Source organism: Peromyscus leucopus, chromosome 2, assembly GCF_004664715.2.
Source record: "Peromyscus leucopus breed LL Stock chromosome 2, UCI_PerLeu_2.1, whole genome shotgun sequence".
NCBI classification, from domain to species: domain Eukaryota; kingdom Metazoa; phylum Chordata; class Mammalia; order Rodentia; family Cricetidae; genus Peromyscus; species Peromyscus leucopus.
Window position 1 is genome coordinate 3028786 of NC_051064.1, and position 14562 is coordinate 3043347.

Below are 14562 nucleotides of genomic sequence, written 5' to 3' on the forward strand. Positions count from 1 at the left end.
AGACAGGAGGATGAGGAATTTTATGTCATACTCAGCTACACAGTAAATTCAAGACCAGCATGGATTACCTGAAAGTGATTAAATTGGTAATTTACAGAATCTGGGAAAAAAAAAAAACTAGCAGTGTACCTGATAGATTTGATGATGCAGAATACAGAAAGGAAAGAAACGAACAAGACAGAGCCAAGAACAATTGAGATTAACAATTACTTCAATGGATAAAGTGTTAGAGGATGAACTGGTATGGCCAGAAAAATATGAAACTTCAATTTGGATACATAAATGTTGTTATGATATCAGACATCTTTTAAAGCTATTATTTAGTAGGAATAGCACAGGGTTGGAATTAACATATATATCTAGATTGATATGCTAATTTAAAAATCATTAAAATAGAAATTATATTTTAATCAATTAGACTGGATGATATCATCTCATCATATATTGTTAAATTTATTATTTTAATTTTATGTATGTGTGTGGATTTGTGAATGTGAGTGTTGATATCTGCAGAGGACAGAGGAGTTGGATACCTTCAACTGAAGTTAGAGGTCATTGTGAAACACCTGATGTGGGTTTTGGCAATCAAATTTAGGTCCTCAGAAACATCAGAACATACTCTAAAGTGTTAAGTTGTCCCTCCAGCACCATAGTACCACATTTGAATAACAGAATAATATGCTGCTGTGCACTTAATCAAGCAGAACAATATTACTAAATTAGTTTTTTAAATAAAGAATAAGTCACAAAGAAAAATATGAACCATTTTATATAGTTTAAAAATTATGTCCATTAAAGTAAAATTATAAATGTTGGTATACATGTATAAAATATTAAAAGACATATCTTCAAATTTAAGCACGATGACTGCTTTGGGGGCAGTAGACTTGACAGAGGAACATAGAAGACAACCTTGTTTGCATTGATTTGTTTCTCAATATAAATGAGTATATGAATAAATAAAATGAGTTGATATAATTACGACAGAACACCTGTCTCACAATGGTGTATGATTTTTCTAATGTCTTTCTACATATTTTATTGTATAAAAATAGATGATCAGATTCATATTCTCTCTCCCTGTCTCTGTCTCTGTCTCTGTCTCTCTCTGTCTCAGTCTCTGTCTCTGTCTTTCTTTCTCTCTCTCTCTCTCTCTCTCTCTCTCTCTCGTGTGTGTGTATGTGTTTGTGTGTGTGTGTGTGTGTGTGTGTGTGTGTGTGTGTGTGTGTGACTGAATTAGGAAATATTCTTGATTTTCAGTCCCTTTCCTGAAGCACTGTGTCATCATCAGAACTGCTAATGAATCATAAAACACTTGGCTCTTAGAAAAGAATTTTTAATAAACTCTATCTTTACCTTCTTTTATTAAAGATGTTAGTGCTGTGGGATGGTCTGTATGTCAAATTGCTCTGATTGCAAACAAAACACTGATTGGCCAGTGGCCAGGCAGGAAGGATAGGCGGGACTAACAGAGAAGAGAACGAAGAGAACAGGAAGGCAGAGGGAGACAATGCCAGCCACTGCCATGACAAGCAGCATGTGAAGATGCTGGTAAGCCACGAGCCATGTGGCAAGGTATAGATTTATAGAAATGGATTAATTTAAGCTATAAGAACAGTTAGCAAGAAGCCTGCCACGGCCATACAGTTTAAATAATATAAGCGTCTGTGTGTTTATTTAATAAGTGGGTTGTTGGACTGCCGGGGCTTGGTGGGACCTGGAGAGAAGCTCTCCAGCTACATGTTATCATTTCTTGTTTACTATTGTCCTAAGATTGACTTTGAACTCAACCCATCAACCAACTTAAAGTGTGAAGGAAGGAAGCGAGAAAGAAGGAGAGGATGAGGAAGTAGGAGGAAGAGGAGAAGGGAAGGAGAAGGAGGAGGAGGAAGAAAAAGGAGGAAGAAGAAAAAGAAGGAAGAAGGAAAAGAGGAGGAAGAGGAGGAGGAGAAAGAGAAGAGGAGAAAGAAGAAAGAGTCATCTACTTCCTGAAAGGAAAGTCCACCCACCTTGTGTAGTTTGGAAACTGAGATAGAAATCCTGGAGAGAAATGTTACAAACAGCAGATGGCAGTTTTCAATTGTTGATATTAAACAAGAACACCTCTGAGATTCCACATCCTGTGTCTATGGATTACAGTTGAAATGGTAAAATAAAATATTCTGGTAGTTTTAAATATTTTATGATTCATGGCATTTATAATGAAGAAATATTTTACATACAAAATGTTAGCTTTCTTTAGTATCTTACTCATTTTTTAACTTAGAAGGAAACTATGCTATTTAGACTGTACTGAAGGAAATAGAAATAATAGGAAATGTGTTGACACACAGTTAACGATTTTGTTTTCACAGGGATAAATATTAAAACAACATATGAAATAAATTAATTTTATTATTGTACATGGGATTCCCAAAATATAATAAATTAGTGGATTTTGCAAAATCTTCAAATTTAGTTAATTGAATTAAGTATGAGTTATAAAAATATTACTACAAATATACAATACAGATTGCAATTTTAATAAACAAGGTGGCAAAAGTAAAGTTTTCAAAAACATTTTGAAAGTTATATTAACTTTCCATTTTATAATTAGTTTGCATTGTAGACTCTTTAATACTTACATGAGAAACTAATCTATTTCTATTTTAATTATTCATAATTACCTTACATACATTTACTGTAGTCTACAGTAAATTTCCAAATTTTTAAAGTGTGTGTGTGTGTGTGTGTGTGTGTGTGTGTGTGTACACCCCCATGTGTGTACACTTGTGTGGGTGCCTACAGAAGCCAGAGATGTAGGATGCCACAGAACCTGAGTTACAGGTGGTTGAGAACCATCTTGTGTGGGTGTTGTGAACCACATTTAGTTTCTCTGCAAAAACAATGCCTGCTCTTCATTGTTGAGGCATCTCCCCAGCCCCTTATTGATTAATTTCTGAGTACAGTTTTCTTGATAAACATGAGAACTCCAGCAGTAGATGATCTGAATTTGAATGGTTTGTTCTCTTTCATTTTCACAAGCTTTAAAATGGGAATATTTGTTTCTCGTGTATCTGGTGAGATAGTGTATCAAGTTGCCTTGCACTTGCAGCCAGATTTCACCTATCCTCAGCTAACTTGCCATTCTTTTTGTTGTGATGATAAAGGATTCTGTTCCCTGCATAGTCTCTGATAAATGCATCTATCTTTGGCTCATTTCTAGTCATTCTCATTTTATAATCACCTAGAATCATCATGTCTGATCTAGTACCTTCCCCAGTAAAACCCAACAATTTTAAATAGTTTTAGAGTTAACGACCAGAAATCCCCCCAAAAATGTTTAAAAAAACTTGTATAATATTGTTCTTGTCTTCTATGACAGCCTGGATTCTAACACATTTACCCATCTATAGTTACGTTTTTTTCTTGCACTTCATTAAAACTATAATCTCTCATTATAGGACACTAGCAAACACATGCAGTGTACCCAAACAATTCTCCTACACTTAGACCCATGTACTGCGGTCACTCGCTGAGACTCCCAAGGAAATCTTGGAAGCCTCCTGCCCAAGGTACCACTGCAATGCCCCCTTTCTTCCTGTCTTGTAGTTACTTTTATTGTAAGGTGTTGTCTTTGTATCTACAAAGTAGGAATTTCACAGAGAAGGCCAATGTTAGGTTACAGCAGACACACCTAGTCCTTTGCACTTGGTATTGGCAACTCCAAATTGCTGGACCTTCTGTACAAATGGGCCTTTCCTGGGCTTGCTTTGGGGATTCTAGCCCTGACATAGGGTTCCAAGCCTCAGCTGCTCTCCATGACCCTTTCATGCTTTCAAAACCAGTCCCTCCTGAGTGACTCTCACATTACCAAGTTCAGCTGCCAGCCTGAGGTATGGACTTGGCCACCTCAGGAATGCAACCCACTGTGTGTAAATTCTTAGGAAATACTTCCAGAAGATTTGGCCTCAATGATATTGGTCTCTTCATAATCATCACTAATTTTTCAGTTCCACTAACCAGCATCTGCTATCCCAAAGGTATCATTTTAGTGATTCTGACCTCTTGTGAATCATAGGCAATTTTTCAGCTCCAGCTTAGCAGAACCACATAATTCAAAATAGCATTTGATCTATCCATGGAGGGTACCTCCGTCCAGTTTCTTTTCTCCTGTCTAGATTTTTTTTATTAAGCAGATAGGATAGTAGATTTCCATGAAGCTTTCTTTCCCATGTATTCTTGCCTCTGTTAACCCTCTCGTCCTCTCTAGTCTTCTACTTAGTCCACTGGCCTCTCTTGGCTATGAGTTGGGATATGAGTTTTCCTCATATCCCAACACTTTGCTTCACTCTTGTGTCATATGTTGGACTATCCTTCTGCTTCTCTATAATGACCACTATTTTCTTTCTAGTGCCTTGCAATTTGTTATTCTTATGAATAACATTTCATTATGTACAAGCACCAAATATTTTGTTATTTGTTTTTTAATCATCATTATAGTATTTCCTTATATGCTAAGGAATGTGTCAGGTTTTTATTCTCAAAGGTATATTTAGAAGAATTTTTCCATTAGTTATAAGAAAAGTCACATTTTATGATCGATAATTTATCTTTCATTAAAAATTATACTGAATAGATAATAAAATTATTACATCTATACAATAGAATTTTAGTTGGCTATGAGAGTCAAAGAAATTATGAAATTTACAATAAAATGAATGGATCTAGAAATGATTACATAGCCCAGACACAAAAAGACAACACATTTTCACTCTTTTTCTCTTCTCATATGTGTGTTGTGTTTGTGTTCACATGTGCTTGCATGTGCAAGCGCCAGAACTGGACAAAAACCACAAAAGGGGAAAGTTTCTAGGAAAGGGGTAATGAGGATCATGGAACACATGACACTTGAAAGTGGAAAAACTGGCAGACATTGGGAGTGCGTTTCAGGCACCAAGCTCATGTCATTAAGCTTTTGCAAGAATCCTTACCCACTGAAAAATCTTGCCAACCTAAAGACAAAGTAATTTTATATAAGCTCAGGATAGTGTTATGTCAACTTGAAACAAGCTGAAGTCATGTGAAAGGAGAAAAATCAACTGAGAAAACACTCCATAAAATCGAATTTTAGGTGAGCCTGTAGAGCATTTTATTAGTGAGTGATTGGTGAGGTAGGACACAAATCATTGTGAATGGTGCCATCCCTGAGCTGACGGTCCTGGTTTCTATAAGAAAGCAGGGATCGGGATCCATGCCTGGTGCATGGGCAGGCTTTTGGGAGCCCAGTGACTGTGGTGTGACACCTTGCACAGCCTTGGTGGCAGTGGGGGAGGGGCTTGGACCTGTGTAGGCTCAGTGTGCTGGACCCTGCTGACTCCCCATGGGAGGGAGACCTTAACTTGGGGGATGTGTGGATGTGGGGTGGCTAGAGAGGGAGGTCTGGAGGGTGGAAAGAGGGAGGAGAGAGGAGGGGGGATCTGTTGGTGGTCTGTAGAGTGAGGGAAAATTATTAATAAAGAAAAATGAAAAAAAAAGAGATAGAAAGCAGGCTGAGAACACCACGAGGGGCAAGCCAGTAAGTAGCACTCCACTTTAGTCTTCTGCATCATCCCCTGCTTCTAGGCTCCTTTCCTGTTTGGGTTTCTGTCTCGACTTTTAGATGATGAACAGTGATGTGGAAGAGTAAGCAAAATAAATCCCTTCCTCCCCAACTTGCTTTTTGGGCATGGTATTCCATCACCGCAATAGAAATCCTAACTAGGACAGCAACAAATCTGTGAAAAACACTAAGTAAACATCTGCATGCAGAGCCTATGCAATAAACTATAAAAGAGATGAATGAGAAGAATGTCTGTTTCCTACTGTTTGTTCACTTCCCACTGTCCCCTAACAGTGCCTTTCCTGTATATCACTGTTGGTACAAATATTTGAAATCAATAAAATTTGTCTCTATTAAAAAATTAAAAGATTAAAAAAAATTGAAACCTGAGTTTACACTCTGCCTATAAATCTTGCCTAAAGGATCGTGAGTGACATGATTCAAAGGAGAGTTCTGAATTTTCACAAGGGTCTTGTAATGTCCCTCTAGACTTTAAAATTCTCTCTTGGCCGGGTGGTGGTGGCGCACGCCTTTAGTCCCAGCACTCGGGAGGCAGAGGCAGGCGGATCTCTGTGAGTTTGAGGCCAGCCTGGGCTACCAAGTGAGTTCCAGGAAAAGGCGCAAAGCTACACAGAGAAACCCTGTCTCGAAAAACCAAAAAAAAAAAAAAAAAAATCTCTCTCTTTCATTAGTTGCTTGGTGAGGTTTTAGGGCATTGGACTAAGTAACTTCTAGTATTCTTTCATCTGTAGAATGCACTGTTATTAAACTGTGTTGAGTGGAGCTCATTTTATAGTCACTGTACAGAATATTTTGAAACTTTTACTTTCTTTGTGCAAATCATAAACTCCCAGCTTGGAGTCTCAGCTGTACAGAAGCACTGTTCCCCGTCTCACAAAATGCTGCCTTGGAAACTCACTATTTGACAAACCATCATGTGTCCTGTGAACTCAATTATTCATTTTCTAGTTTACTCCTAAGACTTACAGTTGTAATGACCTTGAAAAGCTCATAAGTTAATGTTTGGTTACTAGCTTTCATGGGAGCTGGGAGTCTTCCTGGGGTGGAGCCCTGTGGAAGGGGATTAGGTCACTGTGCTTGCCCTTGAAGAGATTGTTGGAGGGCTACCTCTGCCACTTTCTCTTCTTCTTCAGCCACATTAGGCTTAGTAATTTAGTCCCAACACAGACACAAAAGAAAAAAAGAATCACCTGGAGTTGATTGAAACTTTCACAATTCTAAATCAAAATTATTCTTTTCCCCTTTCCATTAAAATTGACTTCTCTCAAGAACTCGTTATAGCTACACAAAGCTAAAGGTCATACTTACTCAAGAGAAGTAGATAATTCCTAAAATACAGCACGTTTTCTTTATCTATAAAGCCAATTCATCCCCAAGCCAGATTTCAAATGGAAATTTTTATGGAATTCAAATAACAATTTGAGTCATAACAAATTCAATCTTATTGTGAAAGTCATATCTAAACATGAAAACTCCATGGTAGCATTTACGGAATATGCAACATCAACAAGAAATTTTTTCTTTTGTCTTCAGTATATGAAAATTGAATTTACCTAAACTAGAATGTCTGTGCCCTATAATCCATGTGCTGTCAATGTTCTAAGCTTTTACCAGACAGATTTAGACAGCCTCTCCATGGTCTCTAGGGCCAAGTATAACTCGGGTATGGATGATTTATGTCTATATTAAAACAAACCACATTTTATAACTTAAAATGCAAAGAAATTCATCCATTGTTTTTTGTATTATGAAGAAACAATCCTGAAATACTTGAAAGTTTCTTTTATATAATCAACAAAACTATGACAGTTAATGATCATTCTATTTCAAGCTCTAGTATGTTCATAATTCCACTCAGCTGTGCTCCAACACTATATAAAGCAAAACAAGCTTATGATATATCCAATTTCCAGAAATCAGATAAAAGTTTTTGATAACCAAAAGTAATGCAATATACGTAGCAAAGCATGTTTGTAGTATCTACGGCTTTGTTGTTCAACCTTCTCTCTGTGGTAAAGGAAGTGCTTCAAAGTCCTATAAAAACACAGCATAGTGTGTGAAACTAATAGCTTGATGTAAGTGGAAATTCAATATAAACAGGCTTGACAAATGTGGAGAAATTTAGCATTGAGCCTGTGGGATTTTTTCGCCAGACATTTAAATTTGATTGATAGACATGAATTTTATATATATGGATTCAATACAAGTGGGTATCATGGCATCATAAAAGGTGTATTATCAACTAAAAAAAAGTTGCAAAATTCTCTCTCCAGGGCATTGGCTGCACACTGTCTTTTTAGCTCCTAAAGTTAACTGCAGCAGTCTCCTTGTCTTTATCTAGTTTTGATGCGATTCTCTGACTTAAGGTGTTCCTGGCTGAACACCTTCAAAGTCACTCTTTTCATCAAATAGGCTTTTGGTGGTGCACCCTAAGGACGGCCTTCCCCACTGCTCTTTGTTTGATTAAAATTTTGTTTCCAGGGCTGTCTTAAAATTCAGTAAAATGAAATGTTTTCCAGCTTTGATTCTAAAACAGACTCTCCAAATTTTGTATATATTCTTACAGACATCCTCAGACTAACAGGAGAAATGAAAAAGGAATTGTCATCCAAAGTAATTTATTATTTTCATTTATGCTGTTCTATTTTTCTTTTATTGAAAATAGAGGGTTTTTTAGATATATTGTGTTAGATTATATACTGTTTAAAATTGTACATTCTGATTACATTTTCACCTCTCTCAACTCCTCTGAGATTCTCCCCATTTAACTTCCTATCTAAATGGGCACACTTCCTCTCTCTCTTTAAAAAATAAATAGGCAACTAAAGAATAATGATAAAATCAAATGAGATAAAACAGAAAAAAACTGATTGGAACAGGACAAATAATTTTTTAAATGAAGATTACACTTTCTATTAAATGTTAGAAAAATATTAATAATTTTAAAGTCACAAATTAAAAAAAAATCATGTTAGCATCCATGAATATGGCCACAAGCTGAAGCTTAAGATCACTTTTAAGCAAACATTTTACATAAGTCTCATTTTCTATTGGCTTAATTTGTCCCTTTCTACACCTTAGAAACAATTTTATGTGTTGAGTTTTATTCCTTAGTACCTCAAATTATGTTCATCAGATATATTCAATATTTATTCTTTTAAAAGGCAGTTTTGCAATTTATTTATTTGTTTATTTATTTATTTATTTATTTATTGTGTGTGTGTGTGTGTGTGTGTGTGTGTGTGTGTGTGCACATGGGTGTTGATGTCAATGGTGGACAGAAGAGTGTCTTTGATGCCCTGGAGTAAAGTTAAAGGAGGTTGTGAACACAGAATGTGGATTCAAGGAATAGAACTCCAGTTCCTGAAAGAAGAACAAGGGTTCTGAACCACTGAGGCATATCTTAATCCTCAAATATTTATTTTAATAACTTTAGTTAAGGATAACAATGGGATATATTGAAAGCCACAGATTCTCAGTGAAAATGAAACTTTTTAAGTTTGGTTAGTATCTGCATATGGTGATTTAGTCTGATTCAAAACTTTCTTAAAGCAACAAATAAATAAATATGAAATAATCAGTCTACTTACTATATGCTTACCTTCAAATTTTCATTTTTGTATGGACTAGATTAAGCATTCATATTAATAATTAGATGTGTATTTTGTCAATTAAATGTGTGGAAATATAAGCTCATGCTGTGGGATGGTCTGTATATCAAATCTGTTGCTCTGATTGGTCAATAAATAAAACACTGATTGGTCAGTGGCCAGGCAGGAAGTAGGTGGGACAACGAGAGAAGAGAATTCTGGGAAGCAGAAGACTGAGGCAGAGAGACACTGCCAGTCACAGCCATGACCAGCAGCATGTGAAGACGCTGGTAAGCCACCAGCCACGTGGCAAGGTATAGATTTATGGAAATGGATTAATTTAAGCTATAAGAACAGTTAGCAAGAAACCTGCCATGGCCATACAGGAGATGCATGGTGGATTTAGCCTTTGCTAGTACAAAACAAAAAAAGAGGTTTCTGGGCTACATGCTGCTTTGATAAAAGCATAGACGCAGGATGGCTCCCAGAGCTGGTGGAAAACATAACACTGCCATTTTGGAAGGCTGAAGTGGGCAGAGTCAGCAGCCTCAACACTGTTTCAGGCTTAAAAGGCTGCAGTTTAAAGGAATAGATTCAAGGTAATATAAAAAATAAGCCACATAAAGATGGCTTCCACACAGAGAAGCTGGATTATGTTCTCTTTGATATTTATAACTGAAAAAAAAAACATTTGATTGCAAAAGCTGTTGAGTTATGCCAAAATGTATATTTTAAAGGTACCTTGACTTCAAAATTTGGATGTAAGGATATGTTGCTTTGGAAAGGAGGCTCTGTTTTTGTTTCTACAGAAAGCCAGAGGCTACGGATTTGTTCCAGATTAAGATACATCAGGTTTGACCAGCCAAGACCACCTGAAAGGTCTCTGATGACACCATGGCCCAGATGATCCAATATCCAGAATTGTTTCAAGACAACTGACTCAGATGATACAGCCTCGTGGACTACTCCATGCCCCATAGGATACAGTGCCCCCCTCCAGCAGGAAGTAGTAAGAGAAGCTACGCCCAAATTCCCAAATATACCAAGCTGGCTTTGGAGATGTGTAAAAGTTAAAACCTTGCTTAAAAAAAAAGAGAGGAAGTGTTGTGGGATGGTCTGTATGTCAAATCTGTTGCTCTGATTGGTCAATAAATAAAACACTGATTGGCCAGTGGCCAGGCAGGAAGTAGGTGGGACAACGAGAGAAGAGAATTCTGGGAAGCAGAAGACTGAGGCAGAGAGACACTGCCAGCCACAGCCATGACCAGCAGCATGTGAAGACGCTGGTAAGCCACCAGCCATGTGGCAAGGTATAGATTTATGGAAATGGATTAATTTAAGCTATAAGAACAGTTAGCAAGAAACCTGCCACGGCCATACAGTTTATAAGCAATATAAGTCTCTGTGTTTATTTGGTTGGGTCTGAGCAGCTGTGGGACTGGCGGATGACAAAGATTTGTACTGACTGTGGGCAAGGCAGGAAAACTCTAGCTACAATCTCACATGGCAGAGAGAATTGTATTTTATCTTAAATGTATATTTAATTAAAAATTGCTTATGCAATTCTTAATGCCTAAGATTTAGATACTTAATTCTAATTAAATTTGAAATCCTAAAATATTTATGCAAATTATAAAAGAATTTTCTATTCAATTTGAGGGGTTTCTTTTTTTTTGTTACTGGTTTAAATAAAAGTCACACACACTAATAGCTCATTAAATATAACTTTTAGTAAAATATGCCAAACAGTCTATAAAATTTTCTTGGGTTGCTATTCAATTTTTTAAAAGGTAAATTTTCTGAAATATTTTAATACTCTGAAAGCAAGCCAATTGTAGTTACAGGAGTGCATGGGATCTTTTGATCCTCCCTCATTACTGGAATTGATTTTGTAGAATTAGAGATTACATGAAATCTGAATGACAAAAATTATTTTAAAGACATCACTTCTTTTTCTCATTTTTATTTTATTTTATTTATTTTTTCTTTATTAAGAAATTTTCTACTCACTCCACATACTATCCACAGATCCACCCTCCTCCCTCCTCCTACCCCCCCAGCCCTCTTTCCCAAGCCACCCAGGATCCCCACATCCCCCAAATCAAGGTGAAGAGATGGCTCAGCCCTTAAATGCTAGGCTCACAACCAAAAATATAAAGACATCATTTCAATCTGCAATCTCTCTTACGTTTGGTGCCAGAGAGCACTGGGGCTTCATTTCCTCTCTATTACCATTTGAAATTTTCAATTAGGAATCCTCAGTGGCTGCTTAGCCAACTGCTGTAACTGCATCAAAACCTTCCTGCCTCTTCAAACATGCTGCCTCCTACTCTTCAGAAACAAGGTGTTACCACTTACTGTCTATACAACATTTAGTTGAACATAGGCTGATTCCTCCTTGTAGTCCAATACAGGCCTTTTAAATTGTCTCTACTTGTGACACCTTTTAGCACTATAAATGTTTATGTAACCAATGTTCTACTAAGACAGTGGGTATATTATACAAGTCAAACATTTACTGATAATGAATCATAAAGAAGTATATTTAAGCATTTCCTTGGTATATATATATATATATATATATATATATATATATATATATATATAATTTTACCATTTGTTAAAATGAAAGCAAATTTTTCTACTAATTAAATGGATGTACTCACTTATTTTTACACTAAAAAAATAAAGCTCATCAGAATTTTGGATACTGATTTGAACATAAACCATCCAACATTTCCCAGCATTGATTACCCAGTTTAGCCTTATAATCACCACTGCTGGGTGCACCACTTGACAGCAACATGGTACAAATGCAGAAATATGTTTAGGGAAGTTTCAGCAATTGTTGGGAAATTCTGTCCTAATCACAAGTGAACATTCATTAAAGGGCTGGTTTTTATGAAGTCCAAGCCAAACATTCAAGCAAAATTTAATATCAAACAATAATACAATGCGTTCAAGAGATATTAATTTGATACATGCTGGGGAATTATGGTGGCAAATTATTTAGCCTTTGTTTTCTGTAATTTGACCAAGATGTTTCTGTAACTGCAGAGAACTGTACAGAGAGAAAAAAGTGACTTCCTAAATAGCACACATTGTCTCCAACTGGAGTACAGTGCTTTCGCAGCACTGTTTAGTGTGTGTGGTGTGACAGCACACACCATGTTTGGTGTGTTGTGTAGCTTGTGGATACTGAACCAAGGCTTCAGTACCAGCACACTCCCCCCACCCCCATGCTTCATTTGGAAGTAATTTTTGGTTTTTGTACATTTAGAAAGCCTTTTATTTTGCCAAATTTCTTGCACTTCTCCATGTAGGCTCACAACCATAATTTACCAAACTGTGGTTTGAAGGATAATATTTTACAGGTTTACTGACTAGTAATAATTTCTCATTTTTTCTTTTAAAGTCTTTTCCTATATTGTTTAGTGCCCCTTTGACTATATATATATATATATATATATATATATATTGCACATTTTTATATCTTCAATGTTATAGGATTGAAAGAATCACATCTTCCAGCTTTACCACACACTGTGAGCAATATCATTGTGGAAATTAGTTTTTTACCTTACCCATTCTTCTCACCCTCACAATACCGAATTTGTTTTATTTAAGCTGATCACTGCTCTTGTCACAGCAGCCTTGGCCATCTGTACCAAGCATGACAGATTTCTCAGCTTCCCATACACTTAGTTTTCCTCTAGACTTAATCATTAAATGCAATTATCCTCAGGGACAGCACATACTGGGGACCCATAGGGTGACTGGAGCTTACAAAGATTCTTCTTTCTTCCCACAGATCATGGAGAAATGGAACTGAAGACCAAGTTGCAGAAGTTAAAATATCAAGGGCAAGACAGCTTTGGTTCAGCCCTGTCTGAGAGCTTCCATCATCCATATTAAGTCTAAAGTTTAACAGGCCAATAATGTCAGACTATATATTCATTTCAGGCTAATGTATAGGTTTATGTATCAGTCACTTTCAAACTAAGGAGATTTTATATCGTATGTATTGTCTTAATATATGAGATGTTAGGATACTGTCTTAGCATCATATAAAAGATATAAAGTTATTATCATATTATTATCCATGTGATTATTTATTTGCAAATATAAGTACTATAGGGACTAATGATTCAAATATTTTAACCTAGGCTTCTATACATCTTTAGTAGATTTTTGAATTCATTATTTCATATTTATTTATATGTTTATTTATGTTTTCCTGTTGTAGGTAGAATTCACTTGCCTGATCAATTTATATATTATAAGTGACTTTTTATATCATATCCTTCTATATATGAAGGAAAGAAAAATACATGAGTTTCTGGTGTATATCTCAGAGTTCTTTCAAGTTGCTTGAGAAATGGGTGGAGAAGTTGCAATGTAGGTAAATGCCAATAGGAATGCCATTCTAAACAGAAAGAAAGTAACAGCAAAGCCCTAAGCAAAAACTGTAAACAAATAAGGAAGTTATGTTCTTGTGAAGATAGGGACTGAAATAACTATAGGCAAGATGAACCTTTGAAAAGGAAATGGAATTGCTAATTATCTTCTGTGGAAAGCTAAAACATTAACTTACTCTGGATACGGGAAGACAATATGATCTTGCCTTTTAAACTATTTATATATTTACTTATTTATTTTTGAAACAAGTCTCATTATGCACCTTTGGCTGGCTTAGAAGTCAATACATAAAATCAGACTGTCCTGGAACTCATAGAGATCTCTGTCTCCTGAGTGCTCAGATTAAAGGTGCTTATGAAGTGACTTGCTAGGTCATATATGGGCATTGGTTCCCCTGGAGCTAAAGTTATATAGATGTTTGTGAATTACCATGTTGATGCTGGAAACAGCAGGAACAGCAGTTACTCTTAAACACTAAGCCATCTTTCCAGGAACTTTTCTTATAAAAACAAACAAACAAAACAACCAAGGTCTTTCATGTCTTCAGTATGGCCTTGAATTTGCTATATACCTGAGGAAAATGTGATCTCAGAACCAAGCCAGGGCCCCAGGCATCTGACGAAAGCACTCTCCCTACTAAGTGATATTCTTAGCTCAGTTTCAGCAGTTTCAATGGTGTTATATTAAATGGCCTCTATATTTTATATCTCAATAGTGTATTTCTTTGCAAACGTGTTTCTACACAAAGCTAAGCAATAGTGAATTTGTGGACAGAGTTGACAATTCCTCCATAGTCCTGGACCTTTAAAACAGGAGTAAATAAAGCTGAGAAAACTTAGACTTATAGGAAAGGTAGAATTAAGAAAACTAGACTTAGTGACTGAAAAAAAAAAGTTTATTTGTTGTTATTTGCTTGTTTGCTTTTCTAATAAGTCCTTCAGCTGGTCCCTA